At 34.8% G+C, this 19,396-nt stretch overlaps 1 protein-coding gene across 25 annotated transcripts in view; it reads right to left on the bottom strand.

The window, feature by feature from the left end:
* The window catches only part of Pfk (ATP-dependent 6-phosphofructokinase), a 65,256-nt gene extending 52,703 nt beyond the window's left edge, over window positions 1–12,553 (bottom strand). For 5 of the 25 annotated variants that reach the window (XM_067102309.1, XM_067102308.1, XM_067102310.1 and 2 more), the window contains exon 1: window positions 3,045–3,179. The gene's annotated coding sequence lies outside the window, so the exon portion shown is untranslated. Of the gene's footprint in view, window positions 1–481; window positions 725–3,044; window positions 3,402–12,535 lie in introns of those variants that run through there. The other 20 variants (XM_067102314.1, XM_067102318.1, XM_067102322.1 and 17 more) reach the window with 13 other exon arrangements.
* Between the last annotated feature and the right edge of the window lie 6,843 nt (window positions 12,554–19,396).

Genomic DNA, 19,396 nt, shown 5'->3' with positions numbered 1-19,396 from the left:
CCTAAGCCATACACAACACCAAAAATTGTCAATTCTTGTTTGATAGCATATGCATGAAAATGGGTTCATTCAACCCAAGGGTTATATAAATATACATGTGGGGACCTAGCTAATGTCTGCTGCAGGCTAACTGAAACAAGAAATACAAAACTTTGCTGATATTAGCTTTCCTTATAGTTATAAAGTACACATTAAGGTATATACTTGCTATATTCCTGTAATGTAAATGACTGAAAAGTAACAGTATTATTTCACTGCCCAAATTATAATTTTTCTCTTTTTTTTTTTTTCTTATAACATCACCTGAATGACAAAATTCCACATATAAAAACGAAATTCATACCACACAAGCCATTACATAATAAAATGCTAAAAAGCAACAAAATCACTAACTGCATGGTAAATATATATAAGCCTCAAACTTAAATGCTCCGCTATTGAATTCATGCTAAAAACCCTTGCAAAATTTATCTTGTGTTACCTATCTGGTACATCTGGGCACCATGAAAACTGTTTCTTACAACACTTATCCTCTGTTTTACTGTTTCACAAAGTTCAGAATACAAATGTCAAATTCTGTAACAAGCAATTTGACTTAAGAGCTTCTACTCTTCTACACAATGAACCAAGGTCATAAAGATGAAAGTAAAATGAAAATTTCCCACAAGGCAACAGTCACTTAAATTACACTTTATGCTCATGGGACACTTCTTCGGCCAAGACTGAACATTGGCTCTACTTGAGACTCCACCAACCACCTTTTTTTCTCAGCCTTTAACCTTGAGGGGTGACCTTTCATATATTCAAGATCAATGTGCTCCCCTACACTCATGGTATAAGGACCTAACCCAACTCATGGCTATTCATGCCAAGTTGCAGCAATCAGTCCCAGTGAATGTTAAAACACCAACATAGGGTATTTTTAGCACATGACATCTTTTATGGGCCATTACTGCCTTTAAGTACGGGAAGAAATTGTAAAGAAACTCAAGTTTCTTACATAGTACTGCAAGTCTGAAATATCCTCCAAATATCTTTGTTCATGATTTCTTTATTATTAAGGGCAGTGGCACTTTGTTGCTGCATTTAAAATATTTTATCTCATCCCTCTTAATATTAATACTATTTACCTAAAAATGAAAACAACAATGTGCCCCTAAACAATTTAGCAGTACTCATTTTTGAACCTGCACTATATTTCCAGTAGGTTACAGTATATTTTCAGAACAGATGGATCCACAGTCCAATATATTTCAAGAATGATCAAAGTGTATTATACTATAAACCAAACACTACTTTTCTGCAGAGTCCTCAAAATGAATTACATGCACCATTTATCAATGTATACCTAGACACTAGCATAACTTCATCAGACCACCAACTAATACATTTCAAATGAGCACTTCAATGCATGAACTTTAAACTTGCTTTAGATTGTAGTAATGCCAAAAATCCCTGCACTTTCGCATAACATATATTGAAATAGCTTAACCTGGGCTTAATAAAGCCTACATCACAGTATGCTTTGTATTTCAAGCTGTTTGTCACTACTCAAGCTATCTTTTAGTTTATGCATATCAACCGTTGCTATGTTAAATTCTCCAGAGCTAAATTCATTTCACTCTGCCTTCCCCACAAATTAATTTTAGACTTTGTGTACAAAATTTACTACAGCTGTGAAGAAGTAATTGCCTCTACTGTACTCTGCTGGTATTTTATGGGCCTTAAATTTTGTATTGGGTACCATAATTTACATTCTTTTTTTTTTTTTTTGTACATATTTTGCTTAGGAGATTTAATACATGAATCCTTAGTTATGTTAAATAAAGTAATTTGTACTGTACTCTACAAGATAATCTTGGAAAAACTGTGTAGTCATGTACACAGGGTACATTTATTGAAGTGATGTAATTGCAATTCATGCACTGTGAACATGAACTGAATGAAAAATGTACTTAAAACTGATTTCCTTGGCTTTAAAACCCACAAACTTCATTTCATAACTATAGATATTTTATTTTTTGGTCGAGTGCACAATTTGGGAAAATTTCAGTACCGTTACTGGTGACTGGGGAACATGTCTCTGCCAACGCACAGATGCCTGTGATAAGTTAGGTTAGGCTTGCCTGGGGTGGGTTTTAATTTCTGTGATAAAAAGATTTTACAATAATTTGCAGAATTTGCCTAGCACATCCCTCAGCAAAAAGCTAAAATTGCTTAAGCTATATAACCAACAGTTAACAAAATTTTTCTTAATTTTTTTTTAATTATTCACAATTCAGCCTAGACCTACAGGTATGTTTAACTGCACTGTATACATAACACTTCAACTGACACTGGTTACTCTTCAATGAGCAAACTCAAACTAAACCTAAAAGAAAACCTATACAATAGCCCAACATATTTATTTAATCATTTACATACCTTACATATAAAAAGATGAAATATGCAAATCTGCAAAAGTAGACACAACATAAAAATCAAAACATACGCCACTTAAACTCCTACTCACTTAGCCTAGGCCTATGTCTATTGCAGGCTGGGAAATCTAAATAAAAATTAAGCCTAAGCACCAAGAGTAATTGGTGTTTGCTTTTTAACCATCTGCCTAAAATCAGGCGGAACCATCGACGCCTGTCATGGGGTCGTCCCTCTATCTAAGCAGAACATGACAATTCTTTCACCTGTCAATTGACAGTGTCCAGGACAGGATGGTAGCCTAGGCTATGTAACCCCCTGCCAAAATCGAGGTGGGGGGTGTGGCGAGTTCACATATCAATAAGACCCCGTAAATCACCGTTATAAGCGATCATTCACTAAATCTCAAATGACAAAAGTGCCAAAGTGCCCCTTTATCCGCGAGGGGCACTTGCGTTTCCGTACATAATCTTTCCGAACTTTGAAATACATTGCATCATCAGAACCGGTACTTGAAATTAGGGAGTCGCGAGGGGGTGTTGGCATTTCCTTCACCTCCTCCTCCTCCTTGGCCATAATTCTTCCACGCCATATTAAAAATTAATAAACGCCTCTTCTTTGCTTACCTCCCTCACGATAGACCAGGCCTCACTCGCGAATCCGGCAGAAACTGGGCAGGATATTCCGGTCTATTTTTACTTCTTGGCCCGGGGTGTCAGATCAGCCCCCAAAAGTCGTCGTCTGCTCCTCCTCCAATCAGCTGTTTGGAGTTCCTGGTCTATCGCGAGGCGGCGGCCAGTTCAATCTCCGATTTAAAATCTTATTTCCCCTACTAAAACGACAACGCCATGACTTGCCTGCTGCTCCTCCCGAGGTCACGCTACTTCATGTAAGGGCAGTTGCTTGCGAGTTTCTGCAAGGACACCCTTAGGTGATGAAGGTCACCTTCAGTGTTTACATGACAGACAGTTCGCCCTCGTGCGCATGTGTAAAACTACCCTTTATACACATATACGTATAAAATACTCATTTTCTCTATTGTTTTTATCATGTATGGCGGCATATAAATATTAAAAATATTTATAAAACACACTAATATTCTCTTAGTAACTTTACAGAGCTCGAGAAATCATTCTGATTTCCAATAGAGAAAATCCTACATCTAGGGTTGTTATCGTACATCACACATGCCAGTTATCGCATGGAAAAAATTGTTATGCAGTTATGCAACAAGCATGATACTGCCGCAGATGTGACCCTAGGCAGGACGAAATTCTAAAAGTGTATTTGCTAAACATAGATGGTTTAATGGGACGAAGTGCACGAAAATGAGAGGGCGTCTGATAAGAGAGATAACAATTTTTACTTGACAGACACGTATGATAAGATAGACCGAGTTGGGTGGGGTGGGGAAATGATCAAACGAAAAGAATAGTGATGGCCAAGGAACAGAAAGGACAGACATGAAAAGTAAGGATATGGTGTACGTTTTAATGCAGATTAGGCCAAGCCATTGGTACTTGTCAACAGGAAATACGGACGAAAGAAATACTATTGGGACAAAACGATAAGACTTGGACGTGAAAAATGAATGAGGACTGAATGAAAAAGAAGCGGATGTCATTAGTTTACTTTACCCGACATGTATGGTTTTCAAGCCACGAAAACTTAAACTGAAATGGGGCAGTGACTATAGATTTGATTAACGGTAATGGCTTTGTTTACAATGAAACGTCTGGGGCTTAGGAGCATACGGGAAAAGAGCAGTAGGTTATCCACTAGTCAACAATGTTTCAAAAACCGTTGGGAAATGATGACAGAAAATTCTACAATTAATATCTCGATCACAATCTGATGACCATTCTGCTTGGACGTAAAGTAGAGCAGAGAAATAATTTTTTAATAAAGATAGTGGATACGTGGAATTAATCTTTTAAAATCTGCAAAGGACTGAAAATGGGATATAAAGGATATGATTAGATGCCGCACAGTCAAAAAGTGCAGTTATTGTTACACTGCCGAGAAATGGGGAAACCCTGCCCCCCCCCTCTCTTTTAACATTAGACAAAATGAAAAAAAACATACATTTTAACTATTGATCAGGACTGAAACTTTAAAAAATTTCATTCACAAATGGAAGAGGCAAATATTTTTCACAGATCAATAATTGCATCTTTTGTACACAAATCTTTCTATCACACACTAGTCCTTTCAACTCTTATAGAGTTCAGTTGATCTAAGATCTTCGAAGAACAAGCTTAGAGCCTCGAATTAAGACTTTCAAAATACAATGTTGACAAATAATCTGGGTTAGGTTAGATCTGAATTCCTGGGTACGCTACAAATGCCAGAATTTTACAGAGTAACTATGGAATATATTGGCAAGACTAGAGTCGATCAGGGTACCTGTTGCATAATCGCAGAGCTTTTATTGCCTGTGTTTTCTGTTAGAGAAAACAAACACTTTGTAAAGTCATTAGAAATACTGACTTTGTTTCTTACTTGGTAAAACTGTTCACATTTTTCTTTGTCAAATTATTTTTTTCAGAAGAGGTCTATATTTTTTATAATTATAGATCTAAGATGTACATAACTGGATGCCTGCATTTAATGAAGAAACCATGGAGGAAAGGAAATAGAAAACAGAAGGATAAGAAAGCTATTTTTTCAGTAAGCTATCACGAATTCATCTTTATTCTATCAAGTATTAGAATTGAACCTTGCTCTCGGAGATCGACAAACAATTTTAAACATAAAAAATAACTCAGATGAAAATGTAGTCATATTTGTGAGCTTCATAAGGACGCAGACCTTTTGTTGCAAGGGGGTCATAAAATTAAAGTTTCACAATGCCACCACAAATACAAGATTTGATTACCTGACATACGAACAAGGCGCTATTTTTCCTGACCAGTCTTCATATTTACTTGGTCATCATTGCTAAACGGATTGCAGAGACATTCGTCAATTTTTTGTCCACAAATTGTTGTTAGTAAGTAGACCATTGGGGACTTTTTCTGAAGCACAGGAACTCGTATATTGGTAATGTCAAATGAAATTATTCTGTCGTGACATGAATATGTTTTCGTCAGCATCCTCTTAAAATTTATTACCAATTATCTTATGAATGTCATTCTTTTGACATACGGTGTCTAACTGTTACTTTTATAATGAAGAATGACAGTGAGTTCGCTCGATATCTATAGAAGCATAATGTATACGAAATATATATTTATGCTATAAAATAAAGAATTTAATAGTAAATTATTCTCCGAGACAAGTAAAACTCATGTGTAAAAATGATAAAAAAGGATAAACTATAAACATTCCCCGATTTTTCAAGGACAGATTTACTTACAATATTAAAATCTTTTTATATCGGACGTCAGCTGGGCTCATGTGGGCACCAGAAGAGTTCGAATACCTAGACCTATTCGGATGAGAACTGTGAGAAGGGAGGTAGGAGATGAGGAGATTTGTGGAAGATATAACACGGGAAAGACATACGAGAGGTCGAATTTCTGAGGCCCTTGAGTTATCCGGTGTCCATCCGGTGTTAGAGGCAATGATGATAATGATAATGAAGATTACATCACATCCTAGAACTTTTTTTTTTTTATCTTTTATTAGAAAAATAGATTAATGCAGTTTTACAGTTGTTTAACAGTATTTACATAATTTTATAATGATAACTTTTCTACTTACACGAATATAATATGTTTACATACTTTTTTTATTTTACTTTTTCCCTAATTTAGGATTCTTTTTCTACATAGACTTTTTATATCTATATAATATTTAATATTAACTAGTCTTTATAATATAATAGTATTTCTTTTCAATTTCACATTTTATCAATCCCTATCTCTATATTATATTATACAGGTAGTCTTTTGTAAATATCTTATTTAGGTCATTGTTGAAAGCATGACATATTAATATTTTTGTTTTTGACATTCTATTTCTTATGAATGTAACTAAATTTGGGTCATCATTCAACAGTCCCACAGATCTTCCATACCACAATCCTGTTATAAAATCCGATAACAGAACCATGGCAGTATTTTCATCTTTCTTTGACACAGTTGTAAAATCCAATTTAAGAATTTTCGGCAAACTAATCGTCTCAATCTTACAACATTTTTTTAAAAGTGACTTGAACCAGGATAATATTTACTTCAATGATGGACAGAAATATATAAAATGCATGTTATTTTCAACAGCCCAACAAAAGAGACATTTATTGTCATTTGCTACGTTCATGATGTGCAACCTATCATTTGTGTTCAGTATTTCATGTATATATCTATACAGTATTTCCCTGCTGTTCTTATCAATATACTTATTATTAACATGCTTCCAAATTGCAGTCCAATTGAAAAGGGGATACAGTAATTCAATCTTGGGTTTGTAATCATTACATTCCATTAACAACCAATAAGTTTCCTTATTTGACACATTAGGATAATTTTTAAAGCAGTACACCTTCCTAAGAATGTCAACCATTGTATTATAATAAGCCGGGATAAAAATCGTGCAATTCCTATAATTGATGTCCGTTTTAATTACAAAAGTCGCCCGAATTTTACAAAAAAAAAATATAACATTTCATAACCAAATCCTCTATTGATGCAATTTTTCAGAAATGTATGGAACATAATAGCTTTTGACTTGCAGAAAATATTATAAATTCCAACTCCTCCTTTTAATTTATCTAGAAACATAGTTTTTCTAGCAATTGGTTCATAATTACTATTCCATATATATTTATATAAACATCTCTGAATTCTTTGTGCAGTTATATTTGGTATTGGATAAACATGTGATACATACCGTGTTTTTGCTAAAATTTTACAATTTATCAAAATAGACTTTTGAAATATTGTCAGTCTTCTATTCTGAAAAATACCAACCATCTTGGTAATCTTATTTTCCAAATTAGACCAGTTTAACTCGACACTTTTCTGAAAACTATTTGTATGGTAGACACCTAACACCTTACATGAATCTTGAAGAACCTGGTAGCCATTGATTGGCCATTCTGTTCTGTTTTCCCAGTACCCAATACCAAAAACAGAGGTTTTGTTTTTATTCAAAAGGGCACCTGACGCTTTTTCATATTCCTTAATGACATTTATACATTCTATTAGACCTTCGTCTCTAGTTACAATAATTACAGAGTCATCAGCATAACCAATAACAGAGACATTCAGTTGATTAGGTAACTTTAAAGCGAACTGTGAAAGCTGCATTTTTATCATTCTATAGAAAGGTTCTTGATACACAATACATAAAATCATAGAAAGGGGACACCCCTGTCTTACAGATTTTTTCATGGAAAAGGACTCAGAGAGGTTACCATTTATGCTTATCACACTTTCAGCGTCTTCGTATAACATTTGTATTATCTGGATAAAACCACTGTCAAACCCAAATTTTTCCAATATTGCTTATAAAAAGTCATGGTCTACACGATCAAAAGCTTTTGACCAGTCCAGATTTATCAAAGCTGCTTCCTTGTTATTTTCATTAATGTAAACCATAATATCTCTCATTAAAACATTTAAATTGATTATTGACCTGTTTTCAAGACAGCTAAACTGTTCAGGGGATATTATCAGCTTTAAAACATCTTTAAATCTGCTAGCTATTATTTTAGCAATGACTTTAAAATCTACATTTAGCATGGTTATCGGTCTCCAGTTTGAAATTTGATCTAAATTTCCTTCCTTCGGGGTAAGAGTAATTATTCCTTTATTCAGTTTTACAGCGATTTTATTCTTAAATACAAATTTCACTACACTAACGAAATCTTGCTTTATATCCTAGAACTGGATATATCCGCGGGAGCATTTGATAAATGATAAGCGTTAGGTCACGTCGCAGCCTAGACACCCAGACGCCTATAAACACGCCTATGAACACGTTGCAGTTTGGTTGTGTTCAAACACATTGAGAATCCTTTGTCCGTCTCTCTCTCTCTCTCTTCTGTGGCAGTTGCGGTAGCGCAATGTGGTCAATTGCTGTTATCATCACCTTTCAACAGGGCCTCTCTGGTGGGAACGTCCCATCTTTGCTGACTGCCAAGAAAGGTTTCTGCAGTGACAACGACTTTTGCTTCTTTTTTTGTGTATGCATCTAGAGGTTCTGCGAATTCAATAACTGCGGATGTCAGTTAAGAGGAGCTCTACTTTTATGTACCACCTCTTCATTTGCATGTCTGGCTTATTATCTACATACATCCAGTTTCTGGATTAGATTACCTGTAAGTTCTGTAATCAGCCGGGGAAGTTCCCTCAAGTCATTCTACTTAATGGCCTAGTGGTGATTTTTTTATGCTAATAGTCCTGCTTTTTTAGTTTTCTGTAAAGCTATTGTACCGGCTTTGTCTGTCCACCCGCACTTTTGCTGTCCGCCCTCAGATCTTAAAAACTACTGAGGCTAGAGCGCTACAAAATTGGTATGTTGATCATCCACCCTTTAATCATCAAACTTACCAAATTATAGCCCTCTAGCCTCAGTAGTTTTATTTTGTTTAAGGTTAAAGTTAGCAACAATCGTGCATTTGGCAATGATATAGGACAGGCCACCACCGGGACGTGGTTAGATTCATGGGCCGCGGCTCATACAGCATTATATCGAGGCTACCGAAAGATAGTTCTATTTTCGGTGGTCTTGATTATAAGCTGTACAGAAAACTCCATTGCGCTGAAGAAACTTCGCCGCATTTGTTACTAGTTTTTTCTTGCCTTGGGTAACGATGAGTAATACCTCTTCTGCTTTTCTCCAGTGGTTCCCACCACTAATTAGGCCAGGTTGGTGCACTAATTATTCGAGTACCAAACGCGATCTTCACCTAGATATGGAGCCAGAAGTGTTTTCACGACAGCTCCATATTTGGTCTACGCTCCAGAAGGTCATTACCAAGGATGTCTACACCTGCTCCCTTATAAAAATAGGATCTAGAACCACTGCAGTCGTACAATCAACATTAAATATATTGCCTTATACTACAACGGTGCATCCTTAATATAGCGTTTGAAAACAGGACTTCCTTTAAAAAATACTGAGGATTTCAGGCAGTCACCGATTACTGAAAAGGTGAGACATTAAATTTTTTTCTAATGCGTTTCTTTATTTTCCACAGCCTGGCATAGGAACAGTAGTCTAAAAAACAGTCAGTTCAATGGCGATGAACCATTCACAAAGTACTAAGTTTTGGTGACACCGCCGCACCGAAGAAAATGTCAGTCAATCAACAATCCCTTACACGGTGTTTTGGTATGTGAGACAGGAGTGTGATGCTAACGAGAATCAAATATTTCGTTAGGATCCATATCCCTCGGCACAGTCATCCTTCTAGTACCAGGAGCTCGTCCTGTGGTTTACCGTTCGTGATAGCGGTTCGTTTTGTCATCCAAAAACATCCTGAAATATTTGGCTTCCTTACTTTCACCATTCAAGGAGAGAGAGAGAGAGAGAGAGAGAGAGACTTTTTATCGGGAATTTAGTAAATCTCTTCATGCGAGTGACAAAGGTTGGCAGCCCTATATCTGACATCAGAGGTGGCAAGCCTGATACTGTAATGCCTTGGGAGCGGTCCCGATAAATTATTATAGTCCTGGGTATATGTTTTTTTTTTTAATGTAAGCTCCTGCACTGAGCAGAGCACCCTTGGGAGTTTAAACATCCGAATCAATGCAAAGTACTGCGTCATAAAACTTTGTACTGCTTATATTGAATGAAATATTACATAATTGGTTCACGAATAAACAAACCTATATATTCGCGAACAGGTCTCTCTAGAACAAAACGCATATTGAAAGGATAATATATATACTAGATGGAACTCCCGCATCAAACTTCTGAGGTAAAACTTGAACAGTCCAACGCAATACGAGATGAGAATATGTGCTAAACAAATTATGAAACCATAATCATATTTATCAAAAAACAAATCCAGTTTCAAAATAAACTTGAGAACATCAATTCTTTTCAATCGTAAATGATCACTTCTGTGCACTTAACATACCTTTTATTGTTAAATAAAACGCAATTTTAGAATGATCTTTGATTTAATGTTCACCCCATAACAACCTACTCACGCTATCTTATCTCAGACGACAATCTATATGAAAAGGACAATGGTGGAATAAAAAAAGTGAATACAAAATAACAAATCCTACATTTTGTCTTTGTTATTCTACATTCGCCCTGCATCGGTCTAATATCCAATTGGTCACGTAGAACGTTGCAATAGCTATTTGTCTGTTAGTTCATTTCTTCTCTCTTCTCTTTCTGTATTTAAACATACACATCGACGAGAGAAATATATTGTATAATTAACTTTATCCACACTATTTGCATGCTAACTGAGGAAAAAAACATCATTTTTTTTTACCATTCACTCCCTAATTTTTTTTCTCTCCTTGAACGCGTCTCCCGTAACAAGATCTCTGAACTTTGTCCCATGATATCTCGATGTTTTTTTTTTCTGTTTTTTGTCCTCGACGTAGGTTCCTATAAATATCTACCTATCAATTTCTCACAAGGCAAAAACGAGTTTCACGAAGGACCGAGTTGAGGAGATTTAGCGAGTCTTGCCCGCATATGAGATAGACAGTGTGTGCTTGCATTTACTTGTTGGTTTCGTTGATATATATATATATATATATATATATATATATATATATATATATATATATATATATATATATATATATATATATATATATGTGTGTGTGTGTGTGTTTTATATTCACAAATATTAAGCAACACAATTTTAATATCCAGTTCACTATACCTCGGGAATAACTTGCACCCAAGGGGAATTGCAGTGCTTAGTTTCACCAGTGGGATTCTAGCCGCTGCCTGGTTTAGCAACAACGACGTAAAGTGACTTTAACTGCTGAGCCATCAAGAGTTGTGTAAATTGATATCTACTGACTCTTCTGTACGTACATATGGCTGTCGAATTCTGGTTTTGTAATTAGAACAAATATCAGCTCACCTCCACCACGACAGGTGATTGGTAACTTTGCAACACGGCTAATTATGAATTTTTGTCACATACACCGGGACATACTTCAATATTCACAAAGTTAAGCCACAAATATCGTTTAATATCCTGTATCAAATCTTTTCCTTTAAACATAATGTAAGTTTACATCTCGCATAAACAGTACTCTCTAAAACGGGACATATAATATTGTTGTTCATTTGATTTACTGTTTACTTTGTGTTAATACCTCGCACAAACATCTGGTGGCACTGACTTCGTCTTCTTCTGCTTACTTATCAACCTAATTAGCGGTTGGTGAATATGTTTAAAAGCATAAATGCCCGAAAGCTAATGACTATATAAATCAAACTGACAGGTATGATTAAGTAAGGGAGGTAATTTTACTTTGGTTCGCCATGGCCTAAATTTTTTTATATTTGTCAGAATTTTCGAGGATCTAATTATTTTAGTCCGATTACGTGTTTAATTGCTTAGTGGGCTGAAATTCTTATAAGATATAGCATTATTAAGGTCATATTAAGTCTAAAACTGACATGTGGTATGTTGCAATGAAGTTTCTGAAATCTGCGAGGCTATTTACTGTACATAGCCTATCTGAAAGAGGATGTGACAGACATTCTGAGAAGCTGACTAGGTTGGACCGTTCTTAAGTTATAAGTATCTTTTTAATTCTTTTTATTGATTTTTGTTGAATGAAAAACTTATTTTTCATCTTTTCGTGGTGTTCTAAAATCTCTATTTGAAGTATTTTCTTGGTCTTACAATATGCCTCATCGAACTTCCTCATTTCAGCTACCAAAATATAAAATAAATTCAAGGTCAATTTCTTGATGAAGAAATTTATTGTATTGCCTGAATATTACAACACTTAAAATTGATTTTATTACCACTTCATTACTGTTAATAAATCTGAAGTTTGATTAACCGTTGCGCAAACTCACCTCGCTAATGGGAGATCGTATTCAAATATACTCCCCTTCCCCACCCCCTAAAAGGATAAACATTCTGAGCACAAACCTTGTATCATTGAAAATATCCGAGTGCTTCGAAAAGTAAATTTATGCTATGGAAAATAATTAAGTTATCTTGGCTTACCTTTATCTCAATTCAATAGCTCTCGTACCGGCCCTGTTTGTATATTTCGAATGGAGTGTCCCTTTAACTGTCGTTTTACTCTTGCTCTTTCAAAGCATTCCACTTTCACACTCAGCACATCGGAATATTTAAATAAAATATATAACAGAATAAGTCTTGCTCACGCCAGTGAGGGATTTCAATAGATTAGCAGTATCTTGTAAGTCTTGATTACATTTTTTTAACAACTGCGCTGTTTTGTGTTTACCACTACGGATAACAAGCAAGCCACTGTTGTTAGGCTATACCCTAATACCACGTGGCTCGATATGGGTTTTCGGAATGGAATAATTCGTAAATCACTCTCATTTGCCTCTCTACATCTCTCTTCATTTCACAAGTACGTGTACCGCTTGTTTGCACAAGGCATGATGAAAGTGCACAGCACGAAAGTACATACTTACCAGCGAAAGTTCAATTTCTATGATGGAACAAATGAAAGTTCAGAGGGTGATGGGCAAGGGCAATAATCTCCTAAATAATGAGGGAAACAACTGAAATGACTGAATGAAATTGTCGTACTTAGCAGGAAAAATAAAAAACACTGAACAATTGCGTAAATGAGAGCAGTTATAAGGCTAATTTGTAAAATATCCTTAATGGAGAAGTACGTGACTTGGTTGAGGCCGTCCCTTTAACCCAGTTTAAAGAGCTAAAGAATTATGTAAAGGAAAAGGGAATGAGTAATGTAAACAAACATCGTACGTCTGGCATTAATGACATGTTGACATTCTGAAAAACGATGGTTTGGTTATTTCTTCTATCTATTAAAGAAACTGTCTTTTAATTATGGTTTATTGCTTTAATAAGCATTCGCTGTTTATCTGAAATTTTCTGAATATTCGATTACAAAGTTCTCTTTGTATTTTTCTTATATATCTTCAATGAATTTTTAATACCGAGCAATAGCTTTCTCTGACAAACAGTTTTGTGCTCGTGTAGTCTTCAAAAAATGTTTGATGATATAAAGTTGTTATCGTTTTCTTGACCAAACAGTCTCTGGGTATTTGTGAAATATGAGAAGTCATATTTATTTTTATTAAAGCTATATAGTTACTTTGTTCCAACTCTAAGAAATTTTCTAAAAGCACCTGATTTAGAAAAACAATTTTCACAGCCATGAATAAATTGGGTTTAATAATCACCAAAGTTTCATTCGATCACGTGATTTTACAATACATTCTTCAGAGAGTTTCAGTATAAACAAATTCCTACTTAAACAACTGAAAGAAAGAAAGAACACCTCACAAATATATATGTAAAAAATGAAAATTAATCAAGTCACTACCAGAATCTCACTTTTACAAATCGAAATTATTTTCTATGTATGTATGAGGGTTTTCATAGCATATTTTTTTTTTTAATTTTCACCATAGCCCCTTTCTTCAAGCTTTGAAAGTGCTACATTCTGAAAGCAGCTTAGATTTCTTCGACTTTTGAAACTTACCATTCTGCCAGCAACTTCTACACGCCCTTATTTCATTCATATTCCAAATTTGCGTAAATCTAAATATTATTCCTCACGATTGGTCTCATTGGGGACCAAAGAAATGTCTCAAAGGAAGATCACATCAACAATGGATTTTCACAGTGTTTTCATGTTTTTTTTTATTTTATTTTATCACTCCTTTTCAAACTCAGATTATTTGGTACAATTCCATGTCAGTCTCATTCACTGAATGGCTTTGGAGACATAATTGTCTTGTAGAGAGACTTATGCACTACAAAATTTTGGTGTAGAATGACTGGATCCTATTACCCAAAGATTATCTGTACGTAAGTTTTTATTTGTGATGTAGAATTACCACATTCTGCTGCTTAAGATTTTTTTTTTTTTTTTTACAGAAAACCTATATCCAAGAATTTTTCTGTTTGAAAGCCAAAATTCAAACCTTGGCATTGGATTTCTGCTGGAAGTAAAGTGAAACCCTTTTCAGTTATTACTTTGGGAGGAATAATGCGAAAGATTATTTTTTTTTACTTTCGTATCAAGTAAATGATCTATGCAAAAACTTAATGATTTCGTGTTTAAGCATAATTGTCTTTCTCCTGCGCTTTATTTACCTCCCTTCGTGCGTGACGCAAGTCCCTCTTCGGAAGGAAATAGGACAATAATATTTACCACACAAGTATCCTTCCTTTATTATATACCCTCTTAAATCTTTCTTTAAAATAAAAAAAATGAAACCTCTATTAGTGTTACTCTTCACTTCCAAAATCACCAAAGCGTCTCATTTCAAGTGTAGCAATTTTGCATATGAAGTATCCATGACCTAAATAGAGAGAGAGAAAATAAATAAATAAATAAATAAATGGGGGTGGGACAATTGGCCGAGAGGACATACTCTCACAACAAATGTGTTCCAACAATGTATCTTTCTTTTTTTCCGGCGCCATTCGAACAGACTTCTAAGAGAGAGAGAGAGAGAGAGAGAGAGAGAGAGAGAGAGAGAGAGAGAGTAACAACAACTCCTGACGAGGGAATGAGGAAGAAATACAACAGGGTCATAGCCTTATTTACTAATAACATATATATTTTCAAACAATACAGAAAACTTCCAATATACATTATAGCAAATGATGACTCATCTCTTTTTTTTATTTTGATATGTAAAAAAATAATGTGTAACTTCGAGTGCAATTTCCAAATGAGTACATATAGCCCTCGCATCGGTACTGTATTATACACCATATCGCAAATTTCGGATCAGCGCGTTTGGTAAATCGATCTGGTGCCAATTGCTCGAAAAACGCCAATGGACCGTCAACTTAAAAATCATAACGATGGCATTCTGGCAAATACATAGCAGTATGACATATCAGAAAGAGGCTGACCTATAGAAAAGTTGAAGAGGAAGTGTTTATACTATAAATGTCTAAAGAATGGCCGAGGGTGCCAGATAGGTCGTTTGTGCTTCGCTAACTCGAAAAAAATCTATCGACCCATTTTTCTCCTCCCAAGACGAGTTCTTAATTTTTTTTTTTAAACCTACGTCACCCATCGAGCCACTGTTAAAAAGTTCTTTAAAACACCAAGAAGTGAAGTCGAAACAAAACGGCACAAAGTTCACAGTAGACCACAAGTCACGACAAGAAAGTATAGAGTTTCGAATCTCATTGGAAAAGACTAAAGAACCGTCCTCTTTTGTTTTGCTTTTTATCTTTATTTTTCGGGCATTTTTTTTAAAGCCGGATTAGGTTTGACTTTTAAAAATTTCCTTTCAGGTGAACGAATGACATTTATCTTCTATTTTCGAAAAAGTGTGTTTCAATGTCGAAGAGGAAAGCCCATTTAGTACATCTAGGTCCAAAAGTACTTAAAACACAGTAGAGAGGCAAATATTAACAAGGATTAGAATGTTCATTGACAAGGCATTCGTACGTTAATCTCACCGTGATAGATAATCTATGATGACTTTTTCTTCTTATTTAAATATTAATCGAGTGTTAGTGTGCGCTAGGTCCATGCATTCACAAGCGTAAGAAACATCACATGCAGATAAGATGGTAAAAAGTTTACGTAATGCCCAGCCGGCCCGCCACACTGGGTTGGAAAATGGTTGAAAAATAGCGAGAACGTTCGACGAGGATTACCACAAGGAAATATACTTTCTTTCTTTTTTGTTCGTTTAGAAGGATATACCATTCTTGATATTATTAATGCCCTGGGAGGCTGTGAGGTCTTGGAGAGATAGCTCCTCCCCCTTCTTACGAATCTCACAAATAAGATAGAAATTATTTAGTCGCTTTCTTGCAATTTTGGCTCCTTGGATAATATTCAGAATTGATGGGATCACGCGCGAAAGTTGACAGGTCCTATTAACCTCTACAAAGAAAATATCACTTCACTGGAATGAATTCTTCTTTTTCTTGATCAATTTAGAAAACACGATAATGATAAAACGAGATGCAACATTTTCTGAAGAGCTGAAATTTTATGTAGAAGGAAACAAACTATATAATCTTGACAAATACAAGAAAACGCTTAATATTTACATAACATATTTCCTTTCAGATCATACAGTGACTGGTGAACAATATAATAATGCATGTTAATTTGTCAAAATGAAATAAATATAAATAAACATACATTCTTAAGTCCTTTTTAAAAAAAGTTCATTTTTTATCTCGTTAAAAAACAAAGACTAAAACAAACACCATTCTTGTGACTTCGTTTAATTATCTTACTAAAGCCTATACTAGATCCTAATTCCGGACCTGAAAAACATAACAAGATACTAAAATTTCTTACAGGCAAAAAAAAAAAAAAAAAAAAAAAAAAAATGATCACTGTATTTTACGACCAGTTCAGATGCGAATCACAAAAAAATTAGATTCAAATTAGTCTTGATCACGACTGTATCATAACCGCAGGCTAAGAATGATTCGGGCATTTTCATGGCCTTGTTTCAAAACAGCCACAAGAACGTGAATGGCATAAGAACTTCACTTATTTAATTCTTTCTTCGACTTTTCCGCGTCCTATTTTAACATACTTTTTTTTTTGACAATGCTTCATCATACTGACCAGTAACAGAGGTAATACAAATTCAGAAAGGCGATAAAGCCATACTTCCCTGTTTTTTTGTTCTTTTTTTTTTTTGCTTTGTCTGCTGCTTATATATTAATGCTATAACATCAACTGCGTTGTATTTAAAGTAGAAATTTTTAGTGCTCAACTGCTTTACATTTTAAAGTAACCCAAGTGATACTTACTGCTACTTTTTTTCAGTGGTGTTCAAAGCTAACTGGTAAATAACGTCAAACAAAAGATACAGTTAAAAACCTCTACATTTCAAACCAACAGTTTCTCTGATGACAAAAGAAACGAAAACATTGCCAATCTTCTCTCAAACAAGGAAGGTTTTCACATTGTTGCTTAATAGGTCACTGGGAGTCAAATAAGTTTTCCCTGTAAGCATCAGCTGGGTTCTGAAAACATTTTGCAAAGGAATCCTCATAAAATTTAAGGCAATAATGCATTAATAGGTCACTGAAGAGAGTGAATGCAAAAAAGCGTCTATTGATACATATGGTCCTACGTTTGATTACAAGTCATCTATACTATTTCTACTATTATATTTTATTTTCATATAAACCACGTGTTAAACCACAAACAAACTCCGTGGTGTCTGTACCAGTTAATATAAAACAAGGTAAATAACATCAAAAAACATTTCGAAGCTTATCTCTGTAACATTTTGTGCTCGGAGAGAGAGCTGCAGAATATGAGGTAACATTACAGAAAAAAATGTTGAAAGTCTTTCTGAACATTTCGGAATGTTCTCATCATATCCTGACAAGCCAACATATGCATTAAGTTTACTGTACAACAAATGATTCATTTTTTCTTTTTTGGAATCCTCTCATTTTCAAAACGTTCCCCTGACAATAATACAAAACCTTTAGTAACATCCATTGCAAAGTTTTTTTTTTTTATTATAATGTTTATTTCTTCATTTGCCTGCTTGGAGAAGGTTTGTGTAGGCAGGCAATAATACAGCTGCAGTTACAGTCCATGTTACACAAGAGGGCTGGGGAATGAGGATGGTGTAAAAGGATTGCAGATCTGAAATCAGATAATGGAAATGACAAAGTTTCCAAGTGACAACATTTCCAAATGACAAAGTTGTCAAATGACAAATTCATTTGCTTTATCCTCCTCATATCATCATCATGGCCTTGTGTTTGTCAACCTGACAATCCTCCTTCTTTCTTCCAATAAGACAAACTCATCGAAACTAATAATATATACTTTGTAAAACTTCACATACACTATGCATGATAACTAGAACAAAGTATTATATAAATGTACCTAGCATAGACTAATGAATATAGATAATCATATCTCAATGACATGTATAAAATATCTGCAGACACCTGAACAGAGGCATTACATATCGTCCGGAGAAAATTTCCATTCTTTTTCGTTCTTAAGGATATATAACATTTTGATTTTGTGAGTCCAGAAAAAATGAACGTGGAAGTGTCTCGAAACAACTGATTGATATAGTACATCTGGATATGACGATCATGAGTCTTCTCTCAGTTATCATGTAATGAATACCTGTAACTACATACTATAATATAGAGAAATATGGAAAAATTCCAAGAACCTTAAACCCTAAATGAAAAGTAATGTAATACACCAAGATGCAAGACAGGAGTGGAAACTGTAACCGGTTTCACAATGCAAGAAGGATTCCTTCTCTTCAAAACGTATAATGGTATGGTTTTTTGGTTCCAGTTTACATCACTGTTTCCCCGTATATCATTAATTAATAATAATAATAATATATTATATACATCAACAACGTAAAGATGATTAATATATGTATATATTTGTATATACTGTATATATGGAAACTAGACTTTTCATCAAAACAACATTAGAATGTGATCTATAAAAGGACATTCAATCCTAACGTTTCCAAATACAAATGCCGTGTATTTATTTTATGTATTTATTGCTGTGTGCAAGATCTAATAATGATAACTAACCCAGGGAATTTTTAAGGGATAACGAGCTGGCAGAATTCATCAACGTGAGTTGACTGGACCGAAATCGATGCCGTTGCAACAAAATCTACAACAAGCTGCTGCTGCTCTCTAGTACGATACAGTGTTAGACTTACTGTAGCTGCGATAAAATGATGTAGATAGAAGGTTACGAGCCCCTGGTAGGGACGACTGTTATCTCTTTTTTTTTTCAGAGCCCCTCGTGCCACACTGTACACTGTCTTGTCTCTTTTGACTTTATTTTTTAGACGTTTGGTTTCCCTGACGCTCATCACAATAATCAAAGAAGAAGAAGAAGGAGTT

This window comes from Macrobrachium rosenbergii, chromosome 59 (assembly GCF_040412425.1).
Source record: "Macrobrachium rosenbergii isolate ZJJX-2024 chromosome 59, ASM4041242v1, whole genome shotgun sequence".
Taxonomy (NCBI): Eukaryota; Metazoa; Arthropoda; class Malacostraca; order Decapoda; family Palaemonidae; genus Macrobrachium; species Macrobrachium rosenbergii.
This window is presented reverse-complemented; position numbering and strand designations above follow the sequence as displayed.